The following is a 16,029-nucleotide window of genomic DNA, read 5'->3' as shown; positions in this document are numbered from 1 at the left end:
TTCAAATAGACCATTACTTTGAAAAATATGCATCTAAACTCTTCTTCGTTCTCCCAATTTGTCGGAATAAATTATAAAGAAGACTTCCATTATTTTATACCAGTTGTTAACTTACTGATTTGCTATACACTGAATAAAGATTTTCATTCCTCTGAACAAAGATTTTGGGTAGCTTTTCAGAGCTTCACTTTGGGTATTGCGTGAAATATCCAAAATATGTAAATCCAATTTCTGCCTTCATTATAAAAAATAACAGGATATTAAAAAGACCTATAGCAAGTCATCAATCGTGAATCATTCATCTTCCTCTCTCCCTTGCCTGTGACAGACATCGCTAATACATCAACACCCTCCTCACATCCATTTGGAATGCCCAAATAGCATTCCAGGCAGCCACCCAAATAAAGGAAGCACTGAAAACAAAATGATTCACTAATTTTGTTTTTAAATACATTTACTTAGCCAACCAAAAAGAATTGAAAATTTATCTTATCTTTTATCAATGACCCCATATGGATTTTTCTTCCAATCCTGGATCTTTTGAGCTTAGTTTCCTTGGAATTATATCTATATCTCTAGGCGAAAACAATGTTAATAGCTACCTAAGACTCCAAAGTTATTGAAATGTTCCTTGAATCTCTGCTTAATCCCATCCAAAGAGCAATTTGAAACAGCCAAGAACAGCACTCAGAAATGTTATGACCATTAGAATACCTGAAACATCTCTATCAGAGTGAGTCCTGGGAGCATCTAAGGGAACCAGAGGGCTCAGAAACAGTCCTTTGTTTTGCAGAAGCCTATATACCAGCTCCCAAGATCTTCATATTCTCCAGGACGCCTTCGGTTCAGAAGGCCTTCTTCCAGTCATTTTCCCAGATGAAGTCTTTCTTCAAAAACTATTCATTTAACCAACTCAGCTTAATGTTTTTAGAATAAGTGCGAAGACCTGCTTCATTGAGATTTCAATTCATTTGCTCCTTTTTTTATGCTCCCTCTGATTGCCTTGGTAAGGAGACATGGCAGTGAATAAATTAATAAACATTAGAGCAATGGGATGGTTTTAATACATGTGCTTACCCATGGGATGACCATGTGGCTTTGGCATCGCATACTGCACATCTGGGCAGAAGTCTGCTTGGGGAGTTAGCTTGAATCATACCCTCCCTCAGTGTGTGGAAGCAAATTCACAGAAACGCATTATTCGGTCTCAAGGGCCAGGAAAGCATTCTGGCAATGACATAAGCATTAGTTTCACCATTGTTTCTAAGAGAACCAAGGGATCGTTCTATGAAATGAATTGTTATTAAACTTACGAAATATACTAAGAAATATATCCTATTAAGCAATGTGGTATCCTTCATTTATGGAATAGCCATGTTAGGCCAAACAGTTTATAAAGGCAAAGTGAATCATATGTTGTAAATGTCTAGTATAAAAACCATATGCGTGTTTCCATGGGGAAGAGTCCACCAAATGGTTGAATTGATCAAGTTTTATGGGAAAGCAATTACAATTATAGATATGTCCCAGGGCATGCATTATGACTGTTCCCAGGGATAGACCTGCCTCGCAGTGCATTTTTCTTCTGCAGCACATTTCTTGCTCCAGATCTTCTTTCTACAGCCAGACGCAATCCCCGTCCACTCAAAATCATGAACTCTGGAAAAGCCCGGAAATTATCTGACTCAACATCCTTCAACATGATCCCCACAGATGTTTTTTGTCAAAGCATTCATAGTATCTAAGAGCTTAAGGTTGTAACATGAAGCGAAACTGGAAAGGGAGAAAGGACAGTGTTGAAAGAAGCTTTTAAATTACCAAGCTAGCAGCAGGTAGTTTCAACCTGTACAATTATGAGTTCTGTAAGTTTGGAAGTGTGTTTATAAATAGCTATATGTCATCTAGGGAATTTCCTATCAGAAGAAAATAGTCTAACTACATCCTCTGATTTGACACTAAATTACATTTATTTTAGTTTAGCTGACTTTTAATATGCCTGAAAAAGTATTAATATATTGCCTTAGTGCACAAAGAAACTAAGTGACTTGCCCACAATTTAATCATTTGCTAAGACTCTCTGCCTTGTTTAAATATAACTTTTTATGAAATAAATTTGATGTCATTGATGCAAATGCAAATTTCGCAGTTAAGATATTATTATATTAGTTCATAAGTCACCCTATATAATATATGCAACATTGCCAATTAATTAGCCAGATAAGTCTTTCATTTATTCAGTTTGTTGTCTACAACATATTATTCTAGCTGCTATGAAGAACGGAACAATGTGTAGGATGTCTTCAAGAAGGTAAGACAGGCATAGCAAAACTATAACATAGTGCCAAAACTGCTAAGTGCAAAAAGAGAAGCAAAAAGAAATTTCCATGGAATTTTGAGAAGAGAAAAAATATTTCCATGTGAAGAATCAGGAAATTGTAGCAGAATTGGCTTTGAAAACTGGGGAGAATTTTAAAAAGCAGACATAGGAGATAAGTTCATTCCAGCAAGAGAAGAGAGTAAGTGTACAGAAGTGGTAATGTTGGGAGAAAGGAGTAAGTTTAGTTTGTCTGCAAAACAAAGTACAAGAGGAGAGTTATGCACGCAGCTGGTTGGGCCAGGCTATGGTACAGCAAACTAAAGGATTTCCACATTAGTTGGTGACAATAGGAGTCATTTAAGGTATTACACAGAAAGGTAATAAGTGTTATGCTTTAAAGATTAATTGAATAAGGTGGAGTGGAGAAACACTGGATGCCAAGAGATAAGCTAGGACACCATTACAACAGTCCAGATGAGAGGAAATGCATGTCTAGATTAGTGCCAAGAGAACTGATATGAGACTGCAGGTTTCCCTCACATAAGCCAAGTTCCATGGTGGCATGAACCACATTGCTCTTGTTTGTGGCAAACAGTACACACTCAATAAATACTTGTTGAGTGACTGAAGTAGAGTTAAGAGATACTTCAGAAGTAATGCTGGCAGACCTAAGAAATTGATTAATAATGGAAGGAAAAAGTAAAGATGATTAAGACTTGGCGATTTTAAGAACAATATCATAATAAGAAATTCAAGAGAATGTTTGGGGATGATACATTTATACATTCATTCAACAAGTATTTTTGAGCACCTACAGGTTCATACAGAATGTTGAAGATACTGAGTCTGAGGTGCTAAGAGAGATATTCAAATGAAGATGATCAGCAGCTGCTTAAAATGTGCTTCTACAATTAATAGATAAAGTCCAGTCGAGAAAGCATTTTAATGACCTCTCAATTACCCAGGACTTCAGTGTGACTGGATCTACTCATATTTCACATCAAAAATTCTTTTTAGCCTCCAAGTTGCAATGTAGGCTTCCATAATTTATGGCTTCCATTTTAAAGAGAATTATTTGAGAAATACATTTGCCTTTCCTTCTTGTTCCAAGGTGAAAATTATGATGCAATAAGCCCTATAAAAATAGATATTCCTCATGTGAAACTCAGAACTTAGTGGTTTAATCAAATATGATAATAACCCTATCTTATTATTTACATTCTAAATATCACCAAAATTGAATTTTTACTAAGTAACTATAACCAATCTTGAAAATGGAAGTTGATGGAAATAAAAAATATCACAATTTTCAAAAATTTTAATTATTCTAAGCAAATGAGATGTTAATAGTGTACTAGTTTTGGATATGTCTTTTCAGAAAATGAAAGCTGTAGGAAAATGTTTGCATCTATCCTATTTTTCTTGTAAAATATTTGGCACTAATTTCCCCTTAGGAAAAGAGGGGTGAAATGATTTGTGTATAATTACTCATGAGAACAAGGTGTTAGTGAATATTCAGAGTAATTTTTCTGAAAGTTCCATTTGTAAAGTAAATGCACACCCAATGTGCTACAACTCCCTTCATTTCTTTTTTTGTTTTGGGGGGAGGTAGAGCAAAGTTTAAAGGACAAATAAATAAACTTAAGTATATGTAATCTACAAATGTCACATACTTGTATGCTTCAGTGACTCTATCATCTCTTTCAGCATCTCCTTAATATTTGTATACATTCAAATACAACATAGGCTGTTCATGTGTTTGTGATTCGTCTGCTTTCTTTCTAAATTGTTAGTGTCTTATAGCAAGGACTACATCCTCTGTATCCATTCTAATTCCAATCACAATTAACAGACATCTAGTGGTTATTAAAGTAATTAATTGTGAATGACTGAGTTCTAATGATTCTATTTATCTTTTTGATTAGGGATATAGCAAGAATACTCCTCAATTTTAATCCATAACATAAAACAGGCCATTTAACCTGAAGAGCCTTAAGAGAGTTTCTAAATGTGGGTTCTTTGGGTAATAACAGTATTTTTGCCATCTAAGGCATTTGTTTCCCTGCTGGTCAGTCCTCAAGATACATAGTTGTTTTCGTAGTTTAGTGGAAATAGAACATGCATAATTGGACCAAACAAGGAACACCTATCCTTAAAATGTACCCTATTTATATGGCATATGCGGAATTTAATAAGAAAAGCCAGAAGTCTCCTGCTCTACTAACGCATAGGAAATGTAATCATGTATCACATCTCAGTGGAGAACTTTGAGAGAAAACATTTTATTCTCAGGTGATTTAAGCATATCACAAAAGTTTAATATATACAAATCAAGATGAAAATAATTCCTTAATTATATCCAGGAGGGATGACACCAGGAAGAATTTATTTTAAGAGACCAACTATGAAAGGAAATAAAAAGAAAACTGTCCACAATGGTATAAAAAGTTTAGCAAGCCATCCTGTTAAGTACTTAAAAATTTCTCAACTAAGTACACAGATGAGTAGTTCTTCAGCAAATGAACAGCATTCTAGGAAAGTATTTGAGTTTTGCCTTAGAGAAAAGTGAGGCACTATCTTAAAATACCTAAAATTCAGTGTCTAGGGGATCTCTATTATACGCCAACACTTCCACACCCAAGCTTTCAGCTCCGTCATGGTGATCATAAACAACCCTATAAAACTGTCTCCACGCAACTGAAAGTCTTTCGAAGACAGTGTGTATATTTAAGCTGACTGTGCAGAACAGAATCCTTACTAAATTTGGAGTTGTTGGCTGTTTTAAGAATATTCACAGACTACAGTAGGATTTTTTTATTTTCGCTGCATTAATTGACATAATAGCTTCATGTGATAACTGTATTCTTATAAGCTTTCTTGGAAAATGATGCAACAAAGTGTTTTCACCCCATTTGTTCCCTCTCTCTGGCTAATGTGATATTGCATTAAATCTTTCCTAAGGCCTGGAGTCTGACTGCGATAGATTTTAATATTCTAGTTATAAATTTGAAAGAAAAAGTAAAAACAGAAAATAAAAATACAGCATTAAAGTTAGTTAACAGAGCTTAGACCATTTTCCCTTATAATGTATCACTATTTCTACAAGTAATTATTGAGTCCCAACTCTGTGCCAAGTACTGTTTTAGCTACTGGGAATACAGACATGAACCAATCAGAAAAAATTATCTGCTCTAATGAAACTCACATTGTACTAGAAGACAAGGGATAAACTAGTAAACAAATGTATTAAAAACTATTTCAATTAGTGTTTTGTGCTATTAACAAACTAAAGATAATAGAGAGTGACTGGTCTGAGTGGAGATTCTGCTTTAGAATGGGCAGGTATTTCTAAGTACAATGGGAAACTACAAGGTGGTTTTTAACAGGAAAGAAATATCTAGTTTATATTTTTAAAATATCTGTTTGATTGCTGTGTGGATATTAGATCATTATGGCGCAAAAGCAGAAACAGGGCAACCAGTTACAAAGTTATTGCAGCAACCCAGAAGAGTAAAGATGGCATCCTGATCTACTGTAGAATTGAACAGATCATCAGAAATAGATTGGGGATATATTTTGGTGGTAGAACACACAGGACTTGCCAATGAATTGAGTGTCTGGAGGTGATATAAAGAAAGAAATCAGTAAAACTTTTTAATTAACATAATATGGTGCTGTTTACTGACATGGAAAACCCTAGATAGGAGCAGGTATGGATGAAAGGATTCTCGAGCATTCTCTTATGGTCCTTGTATTAGGATAGGATATACTGGAAATATCATGCCATAGTGATAATAGCATATCAGTGACTTAACAGATTTTTTTTTTCCCATTCAATCTACATGTTCAGCACAGGTTAGCAAGCGGGCTGTGCTCCATGCAGTCCCTCAGAGACCCAGGATAATAGAGGTGCCACTATGTTGTAGGCGCATCAATTAAATCACAAAGCTCCCTCGGTTGCCATAGAAACAGACAGAGACGGGAGAACCATACATGGGATTTTCACTGCAAAACAGTTGGTTTGCATTCCATGCGCCAAAACTAGTGGCACAGCCCTACCTAACTTCAAAAGGTCTGGGAAATGTAGAGGAGCAAACTGAATCTCTGTTGAGATTTCTGTCTCTGCTATAGACTTGCGGCTTCTGATATGCCTATTAGTCATTGTTGTTTATTGTTTTCCTTTTGACGCTATGCAAGTTATTGAGATTTTAATCAATCATTAGAAGTGATTTCTTATCAAACTTATCACTAAGAGCTAAAACAATCATGCATTGGCTAATATATTTCTTTGGACCTGAAGTCGCCAGAATAGTAGATAATACTATTCATCAAAGTGTCAACAAAAAAGAAATAATATACTCAATTTAGGATAATTCAAGGACAATTTGCAAAGGGTTTTTTTGTTTTGTTTCATTTCACTTTGTTTTAATGAAGTATAGGAGAATTAGTACAGGAGAATTAGTACAAAGATACAGTGCAGGAACTACAAGGGTTATAGCACAGGTTAGTAACACAGGTTTTTTACAGCCATGAGGCCCAAAGAGATGAGAGGAAGAAGCATTTATCAGAACCCAGGAGACAGTGATGCAGAGGAAGCACCCATTAGAGGAGAAGTAATGTTCAATCAAAGGAAACCTCACAAAGAGGAATCAGTTGAATAAATATCCTGATCTCACTCTGACTGCTTCCCATCTCCTAATAGGGTTCTCAGCAGCCAAATCTAATTGGACGCCTGAAGACAGGGAGCCCATAGTCTACACAGACCACCTTCCAGGCCAAAAACATAATGGAGATGTGTAAAGAACAGAACTGGAGAGGATCATAGAAGATACCTGACACCGAGAAATCACTACCTGATTTTTTTCATACGAGAGGTAGTGTGTATAATGGGAAGATCATTCTACTTAGAATTGTGCACGTGAATTCTGTATCTGCTGAATGACTGCCTAAAGGTTATATACTCCATCCAAAATATAATTTAAAAGGCAGTCCCCAATTCAAAGAAAATTTTTAAGATTTAAAAGTTCTATTAGATGAAAAAAACTAAGGAATAATATTACTAATAACAACATTTTAATTACTAAATCTCATTCTTCCCATATTGTAAACTAATGGCATGAATATGAGTGATAACTTGTATATGAGACTCATACACTGTTTTAAATAATGCTGTACATTAAAACTGAAAATCCAAAAATATGTCCAAGTACCACGCTGACTTCAACTGTAGTCATATATTTCTTTTGCCTTAAAATTGTGGTTTCAACCACTACTGTGCTTGTTCAGGTCCCAAAATAAAACATTGAATTTAATATCAAATATGCCAATATTTAATACTAGTTAACATATCCTGTGTGTGTATATAAACATGTACATATATGATTAGAGGAATTATTGATGAAATATATGCCTTTAAACACTGATAAGTAAAATGAACAAAATGTATATAAATATTCCAGTGTTTCCCCAGTATATCATATAGTCAACTATGAGACAAATCTCATTGGAACAAAGATCATACTGGAGACAAGGAGAACAAATAGAAGTTTACTGGAGGAACACAAGTAAGAACTGAACTAAGCCAATGAAAATGGAAATTGGAGAGCCTGACATGGCAAATGGTGAGGAGACATTAACAAATATTAGAAGAAATCACTTAAAGTTGGTAATTTATTGGATATGATATTGGATATTGAGGGATAAGTAAGACACAGAAACCTGAGAAGATATATAATGCTGCATTACTCAGTGAACAAGTGATTTTCACACATTGTGAATGTGAAAAACCTGTGGAGCATCCAAGTGGAAATGCCAAAGAGGCAATTGTTTTAGTTCATGGCCAGGCAGAACATAAAATATTAACTTCAAATATTAATATGTGATCAACTCTTTATCCATTCAGAACACTCTGATGGATTCCTTAATGTTAAATACTTTAAGTAAGATACTTATTGTTATTTGTACAAAAGGGTACTTATTATAGCATAAATACAATATATGTTGGCAGAAATCACTGCAGCTTATGATGGATTCAGATATTATTCATGTTTTATTGATTTTTGCTTCTTCAAAGAAGAGAGAGCATTTAGATGCTAATGCGCAGAATGGGTACAGTGACTGACCCCCAAGTCTCCCACAGTTTCTTGGTTTTAGTCAAAGTCATAGGTCTGCAAAATTGAAAGGTTGTCACCAAAGTACCCCTGGCTATTTACTCAGTCCCAGCAGGTAATGACATCACTCTTTAAATTATTAACAACCAGAGAGTGAGTACTGAAGTGAGCTGAGCCAGACTTCAGAGAGCAGAGAGAGATAAAATGGGTGTGAGCCATTGTTCCATAAATTCATATCAAAACAGGAATTGACTACCAGGAATTAGGGTTATCACTTACTGATGCTTTGGGATAAATAATAAAACTGATCAGATTAACCTAACAGACATATACAGAACATTCTATCTACTAGCAACAGAACACACACTCTTCTAAAGTGTATATGGAACATTCTCCAGGATAGATCATATGTTATGTCACAAAACAAGTCTTTAAAAATTTTTAAATATTGAAATCATATCAAGCACCTTTTCTGACTAAAATAGTATGAAACTAGAAATCAATTACAAAAGCAAAACTGAAGTATTCACAAATACGTGGAGACTTAACATGTTCCTGAAAAAAAACAGTGAGTCAAAGAAAAAATCAAAAATTAAATACAATTATATCTTGAGACAAATGAAAATGGAAACACAGAATTCAAAACCTATCTGATGCTGCATAAACAGTTCTAAGAAGGATGTATTTTAGTGAAAAAAATGCCTCATTTAAAAAAAAAAAAAGAAAAATCTCAAATAAACAACCTAACTTTAATCTCAAAAAATAGAAAAAGGACAAATAAGCCCAAAGTTAGGAGAAAGAAATGACATAACAAAAACATCAGAAATAAATAAAATAGAGACTAAAAAGACAATTTAAAAGATCAATGAGACTAAGAGCTATTTTTTTAAATATATATATATATAAACTATATATATATATATATATATATATATATATATATATGAACAAAATTGGCAAATCTGTAACTACACTAAGAACAAAAGAGAGAAGACTTGAATAAATAAAAGAAAGAGGAGACATTACAAGGGATAAGCCAAAAATAGTAAGGATTATAAGAAATTACTATAAACAATTATATGCTAACAAATTAGAAACCTAAAAGAAATGGATACATTTCTAGAAATATACAACCTACCAAAACTAAAAGGAAAACCTACCAAGACTGAAAGAAGAAAAGAAAAATTGAATAGACCAATTAATAGCAAGGAAATTGAATCCATAATCAAAACCTCCCAACAAACAAAAGCCCAGAACCAGTTGTCTTCACTGGTGAATTCTACCAAACATTTAAAGAAAAATTAATACCAATCCTTCTCAAAGGAGCAAAGGCCAATATGGAAAAATGTATGGAGTTTCCTCAAGAAGTTAAAAATAAAACTACCATGTGATCCAGCAATCCCACTTCTGGATATACATACAAATGAAATAAAATCAGGATCTTGAGGAGGTATCTGCATTCGTCTGTTCATTACAGCATTTTAAAAATATCTAAGGAGTGGAAACAACCCAAGTGTCTGTCAACGGATAAATGGATAAAAGAAATGTATATATATACCCAATGGAATATTGTTCATCAATAAAAAAGAAGGAAATCCTGTCATTTGCAACAACATGGGTGAAACTGGAAGGCATTATGCTAAACGAAAAAAGCCAAAGACAAATACTTCATGGTTAATTCCACTTCTATGTGGAATCTAAAAAAATACAAAAAGTCAAACTCATAAAAATAGTAGAATGGTGGTAGTCAGGGCCTGGAGGGTGGGGAAGTAAAGAGAGGCTGGTAAAAGGATACAGACTTTCAGTTACAAGACAAATAAGGTATCAATTATACCTCAATAAAGTGGAAAAGAAATAAAGATCTTTGATTTCTCTGAACAAAAAAGAAAAGTAACAGTTGAAGTCATGAGCAAATGTTGTCACCTAGGGAAGATGCATAGAGCAAGCGGCTGAGGATGAAATCTTAGGAAACATTGCATTTAATATCTATTATAACTAGAAATAACCATTACACCAAGCCAAGTGGTATTCATATTCAACAGTAATCTTTCTTAAGAACTTTTGACACAAAAAATGTTAAGGTTAACTGAAACAAATACAAACTATACATTTATCAGTATTTGGAATAATGAAATGACAAATATCTTTTTTTCCCCTCCCCATGATCCTGGCCTTGCTTGAGATGGCTGAAGACAAGGGCAGTGGCTCTCTTACATGCCATCTTTTGCCACTGCTGCTGCCTTGCAGGTTTTGCGTATCTATCAGCTGTATCTTAGCCACTCTGCTCTTTCAATGGATCACCACTGCCCCCCACTAGTTGGGAAGAGCAATGGAAGAGAAATACAAGAATCTTACTTTCTTGCTTTTCTGGGTTCCATCTTTGTTCCTCCCTCTTTTTCTTTGTCAGGCCTGAGTCACTTCCAGTTTCTTTTACCTCTTTGCCTTTTCCTAGCTTTCAACCAGTTCTCTGAACAGTTTCTTCACAGCCAGTCTTCCAGAAGTTACACCTTGTTCTATGAAATGTTTGCATACTGTAATTCCAAGTGCTGGGACGAGAAAATTTCATTTCCTCCTTAAATTTAAGGTCAGCGGTAAAGTTGGACCTTGCCAAAAAACATCTCCACTCTGCTCAGCACTATTTCCTGCTACTGCTGATAGAGCTGGGGCAGGACTCAGAGGCAGGATGCAAAGCCTGATGGAGCAGGGGAAGGAAGAGATTGTCTAGAAAACAGCTGAGTACTGAAGAAGCAGAGTAGTAGAAAACTGACAATTCATGAGTAATGTGTGAATTTCTGACTATTCTCTAAACGTATTCATCTCAACTATCTAGGTCAATACATAAATACTGTGTGTTGGAGTTATATTTTTGATCTAAAAATTACTAATGGTATCATTACCAATTTCTGCAAAGCTCCTTAAATATAAAAGGGTACTTGTCAGCTGACTGCTGTTTTGAATATATCCAACTGAAATTTGGTTCCTTCTTTTTGGCTGTCTTTTTCATCATTTTGCTCTGACTTTTACCTCTAGTTTACAGATCTCAACTGATCTCTCTCCTTCCACCCTGCTCCCCACGCCCCACCCCCCGCCCCCAACACGAGAAGAAAGGAAGCATTAGACGCCTGTGCCTCTGCACAGTCATCTATTATCAGCTGAAGATTTGGCAGACACAGAAGGGGAAATCAGGTTGCAGGGTCTTTATCTGATTTTCATTGTTTCTAGGTTAGAAAAGGTTTTAGAAGTTAGGGCTATTTCATGTAGCATGTCATAAATTCTGGAAGAGTTATGCAAAACCACAGAGGAAGACTTCAGAAACAATGTGGTTAATACAGCATCCTGTGCCATTTTTCCCTCTTTCCCTAATTGTTCAAAATATTCAGTGTTAAACCTGAATGTCAATAATGTATAAATATAACTTACATTTCTAGGGATGACAGAAATTTCATGAAATCATGAATCTAAGAATGGAGAGTTCTCAGAGGTAATCTATCTGAGTTAAATATCATTGGATAAGAACACATCAATATAAAACAATAAGCAGAACATCTTTTGCATATATTCTAGTATAACCTTTGCTAGTAATTTACCAAGGATAATTGGCCATGAGTTCTGATTTAATCAAGACATACCCAGTTTTGACTACCTTTATGGTGCCAGCTGTGAAATGAATGTACCCCCCAAAATTCATATGTTGAAGCCTTTAAGTTCCAAGTGATGATATTTGGAGATGGGACCTTTGGGAAGTAATTAAGGTTAAGTAAGTTTATGTGGGTGGTGCCTTCATGATCAGATTAGTAGCTTTATGAGAAGAGGAAGAGAGAGAATGTGGCCATCTGTAAGCCAGGGAGAGGGCTCTCACCAAAACCAAATCAGTCAGCACCTTGATCTTGGACTACCCAGCTTCCATAACTGTAAGAAATAAATGTCTGTTGTTTAAGCCACCCATTGTATTGTGTTTTGTTATAGCAATCCAAGCAGACTAATACAGTGTCCAGGTAGAAAAATAACTTGCTTAATAAAGGAGTAACCAAAATCACCAAAGATAATTTAAATTATGTTCCAAAGTTACTTTAATTTTGCCTAGATGGAAACAGTATCATATGAAGGCACAGTGTATGTTATCTCTTTCCTCAACTCCCACACTTAATTCATAAACAAACTCCATTAACCCTATCACCAAATAATCACATAATAAATCTATCTAACCACTTATTTTCATTCTACTAAAGCCACCATCATCTATCACCCAGATAAGTCAGTAGCCTCCCCCCCACCCCACCCCCGTGTCTCCCAGCTTCATCTCTGGGCCATTCTCCCCACAGCATCCAGAGTGGCCTTTTGAAAATATAACACATTATCCTGCTTAAAAATCCCCAATGGCTTTTCACTGCACTTAAAATAAAAATTCAACCTTCTCACCCAATTTACAAAGGCCTGTCCTAGTTGGGCCCTGACTAGTGGCCCTGGCCTCTCCAACCTAGTGCCATATCATTCTCCCCTTCAACTTCGCTGTTTCCCCAACTTGCCCATCAATCACATTCTGCCTTAGGACTATGCAGCTAGTGATCCCTTCTTAAGATCCTCTTCACTTTGATCTTCACCTGGCTAATTTCTCCTTATCACTCAGATCTCAGTTTAAATGTCAGCTTTCAGAGAGGTTTTCCTTCCCTTGCAGCCCAAAATAAGGACTCTGTCATTCTCTGTTTTAAGTCTCCAGAGTATTTGTTTCTGGCTGATATTCCGCTTATTTACTTCCTTATTTATTGAATGTAAGTTCAGAGACAGCCAGAACTTGTTTGTCTTATTCATAGCTATATCCCCAGCTACTAAATGAGAGCCTGGCACAGAGTTACTCCCATACATTTTTTCAATGAATGAATAAACAAAGTATATAATTTCAGCACACTAAACGGGTCTACCTATACAAATATTTTTCTTTCATCTGCCATAATTACCAAAAATTTATACATTTAGAGTCATTTCTATCAATAGAACTCTGTTAAAATGTAAACATTTAACTAAAATAACCTGCTAAAGTGTAATTACCCATTAAAACTTTCATATAATTAGTTTGTATTTGAACCCTAGATAAAAATATTGCTTCAACAGAATGGGTTGTAAGAGAGAAAAAAAGAAGTGTGAAATTTGAAAGTTACTCCTGAGAAAGACAAAGTAACATTATGGGAAGGCCTTGAGTAGCTAGACTACATCCTGGAGGGAAAGGGGTGAAGGGGTCACCTGAGGAATAATTTCGTACAAGGTCTGCTTTAAGAAAAGTATATGTACTGAGTAATGAAGATAACCCAGGAACTCACAATTTTGTGCCTCATTTTTTTCTCTCAAGTGTTAAAGTAGTTCCCTAATTATGTTTTCAATAATCATCTACCATCTCTGTGGAGAAATTAGGACATTTTTCCATACGGTTAGTCACTTGTGGATCTGAGATTAGGTCACAGCTCTTCTAATTGCCAAGCCATTCTTCTACTGTGCCAATTTTGGACACCTAGATCAGAAAACTCTCATTAAAAATTGTATGAGCTGGTAAAATTACCATATTCTACGAATAACATAAAAGGTATGAGGGGTGGTATTTGGAAGGAAGCAAATTACAGGGATGAAACTATTTAAGAAACATCAATAGCCCCACAACTAGCCTCCTACCCTACTCCACCCACCTCCAGAATGTTGTTTACATATTTAAATCATTTAATTGCACTTTGCTTTGTCATTCATTTATTAAACATTCAACAAATATTTATTGGGCACGTGTAAAATGATAGCCATCTCTCTAAGTGCCTGGGACAAAGTAGTGAACAAAATTAATTCCTTTTATTTCACCTTATTATAAAGATATAATAAAATATTCAAGTTCCTTAATGGCAAAACACATTTTTTAATTCAAGTACTTAGTCTCTCCTCTTGGTTATCTCCTATCTCCACTGCATTGCAGAAAGAATGAGTATTTTCTGAAATTAATGGAATTGAATGGACTGAGACATATTGGAATGGAATTCAATGTGTTCTGATCCCACACCCTGCACCTACATCATGTTTATCTTATGCTGTTTAGGGCATAAATTAGCAAACAACTGAAATCATAAGTCAGTATTTCTCCAAGTATGATTTTGGGGACCATACGTATCAGAATCATCTAGGATAGCTGTTAAAAATTAGAAGTTTTAAACCCCAACACAGATCTACTGAGTTGAAATCTCCTGGTGAAATCTGCAGGCATCCTGGAGATCCTTAGGCACATTCAAGTTTGAAAAACACGGCTCTAAGTCTCAAGTTAGAGCGAGAGACAATAAAACAATGTACTCCACTTCTTCTGAGAGTGCTAAATCACCTGTAAATGATTTATTTTTGTATCTCTTCAATTGACTCAAGTTCAATTGCCAGTACTTGATAGATAAATTAAAAAAAAAAAAAAAAAAAAAATACAGCCACTTTAGATAAGTCCCTGAAGTTCAGATATTATCTGGAGCTTATCAGGCATCTGATTGAGCCATTCGCATTTGTGGAAGTTCTGCAAAGGGCAGACAGGCTTTCTCTGAAACTATCTAGTGATGACTGATTTTGGTTCTTTTATTTTATCTGAATACCTAACTCAAATAAAGGCAGCTTTTTGGACTAAACATCCATTGACAATTATTCCCATTTTCTGCTTGACTTTAATGGTGAATATTTGGCTAATTGGTGCCAAGTAAATATGTTGCTATCATTTTTAATAATAACATTTCAATTATTACAAAGTTAATTGTGAAATCAGAACTATATAGGAGCACTTGTTTTTCCAAGTGAAAGTAACTTGCATTGTCATGGTAATTCTACCTCAATTACCTCTCAGTGATTTTTTTTTTACTGTAATATAGCACCCTATCAAACTATTTGTAATCTTATTAAAGCATTTATCTAATGAAATATTTTAAATGACTTCCCTAGACAATGTCAGAACATAATGACACCAACATGGCCCTATTACGTAGTCCCACTGGATTTTTGTTGAACTCCTTCATATGAATGCTTGAAAAATAAAAAGGAAGGGTGCTTCTATGGATTGAGATATAATTCTGATGAGACTCTATTAAGAGCAAGTTCTTCCTGTTCTTTAAATATTTTTTTAAAGATTTCGTGTTGTATGCATCTTTATTATGTTTATTTATTTAAGGTTGGGTATTATCAAACTCTCCAAATTTATTCCCCTACTCTAAGAAAGATGCAACCACTCCAAACCACCGAAAACACTTTTTTAGCACCTAAATACTAGATTTTTATTTTTACCGTTAGACATAGATTCAAATTAACTACTTTCATTTCACAGATTAATCTGCTTTATATGCTACTTTATCACTTTGCGTATTGTAAATAATGTATAAACCCAGGCTACCTGTAAAATAAAGTCATTTACATTAAATTTATTGATTCTAATTTAACTCAGTAAGGAGTGATCAGATTTGCAGCAATCTGAAGGATGGATTTTTTTAAGTCTAAAGTTCAGAGTTTTGAGCTATTTCCAGAATTATATCAGTAGCCAGAATTGTAGGAAGAAATAGCGGTACTGGCTCCACAACTACCATACTCACAGTTTATACCCAGTCCCTC

The sequence above is a fragment of the Rhinolophus sinicus genome, chromosome 17 (assembly GCF_057876585.1).
Source record: "Rhinolophus sinicus isolate RSI-liver-muscle chromosome 17, RSI-T2T, whole genome shotgun sequence".
Classification (NCBI taxonomy): Eukaryota; Metazoa; Chordata; class Mammalia; order Chiroptera; family Rhinolophidae; genus Rhinolophus; species Rhinolophus sinicus.
This window is presented reverse-complemented; position numbering follows the sequence as displayed.